The following is a 1,803-nucleotide window of genomic DNA, read 5'->3' on the forward strand; positions in this document are numbered from 1 at the left end:
AGGAGAGATTTCTTTGTCAGTTTAATGAGGCAGCTTAGTTGACATTGAGTAGGTTTTCTTCACCTTCACATTCTCTCTTAAAATGTCCATCCTCCCCACATCTGTAGCAAAATATTCCAGGTTTATCCTCTTGATAGCCAGACCTTTGTGGGGTAGCATTTCTTTTATAAGGTGGCTTGGCAGGGACTTCTGGTTGTGAAATCTGGGTGTCTGGATGTGATGCAACTGTAGCAGCTTTAAGACTAAGCATCTCAGCTTTCATGACACTTATCTCTTTTTTCAGCTTTGCCACTTCAGGATCAACTTCTTGTTCAGGTGCCGACTTAGAAACAGGAGTTACAGACTGTGACATTACTGGGTTCTTGCTATCATTTCTGCTTTGGAGCATGTCCTCTTCCTCCCTTACTTCTTTTAGCAACTCACTGAAAGAAGGGGGTTCTCGCAGCTTGTGAGTCATACGAAGACGAAGTGCAATCATGTCTTGTTGCAGTGCTCCCCTCACAACCTGCTCCATCCGTAATCGATTCATGTCAGACAGTGCCACGCCTCCTTTTCTGAAAATACAGTGCAGCAGTTTATCCAACCTCAACAAGTAAGTAGACAACTTTTCGCCCACATTTTGGTAGGTATGTCTGAACTTCACCAGAAGATCGGACGCACTCTCAGTTGTTCCAAAAGCCGTCTCCAAAACCTGCATGTAGTCATATGAAGTTGCAGTAGGCTGCTGCGCTCTCAAGAACCTTACGATGTCTGCAGCTGGACCTTTCAGACTTTCCACTATTCGCTGTTTCTTTATGTTGTCACTGCACTGCCACTCATCTAGCAGATGTGTTGTCTGTTCTGCCCAGGCATCATACTCTTCCTCCCCATTGGGCGTAGGTTTCACACCAGAGAACATGCGCAGCTTACGATAGCTCTGAGAATCAACAGATGTGGTGTTACATTTATCCACTAAGGAACTGATAGCATGTATCAAAGCCGTGTTCACGTCAAGGGGTGAAGGCTGAAGTAAGCCACCAACGTCAGTAAGAGTTTTACCTTCCGCATTCAGGAATGACATTAGCTTAGATTGAAATTCATCATTTTCTGCAGGAGCAGTGAGCACATGAGCTGGCCATGGACCCGCCTCCCCAGGAAGTCCAAGAACATCCGGTACGGTTTGATTTTTTAAGTCAGTTGAAGTCTTGATCAGTACCAACTGCGTCTTAGAAGCTACATCAAGACAACGGTCAACTATCTCGGATTTTCCAAATACTTTGACCTGACTCAAAGCCGATAGCAGAACTGCATCTGTGACATCGGGGTCCACATCACTCAAAACAACTGCATGTCCATAAGCTAACTGCTTCCTTTTGCACCAAGCTTCAATTTCAACGGCTTCCATTTTTCTTTTTTTTCTTTTTTTTTTTTTAGCTCAAACAGTAAGAGATCTCACAATAAATGTAACCACACTTGACAATGAAAATAATTTCCTTAGCAATCTCAAAAAAATTAATTCCCTCTCTTTGGTGAATAACAGAAAACCAGGTCAGTCATAACAAAAATTACATACAATCCCGGCTCGAGCCCCCAAAAATGTAACACTTTTACCACCGGCTCATGTAACAAGACTCCCCCCTTATGCCCTCGGGTGCAGTCTTGACTCTACTTAAACATTCTGTGATAAAAGATCATGGTGTCTTATCATTTGAGTATTCACATGTATTAGCCTTAATCGGTTAAGTGTATTTCCTTAGCCTCCGCTTGTCTGTGTAGACACGAGAATCATATGAACCCTAGACTGATATTTATTTTTCGAGATGT

This window comes from Haplochromis burtoni, unplaced genomic scaffold (genome assembly GCF_018398535.1).
Source record: "Haplochromis burtoni strain Fernald_Lab_line unplaced genomic scaffold, NCSU_Asbu1 Contig_21, whole genome shotgun sequence".
NCBI lineage: Eukaryota > Metazoa > Chordata > Actinopteri > Cichliformes > Cichlidae > Haplochromis > Haplochromis burtoni.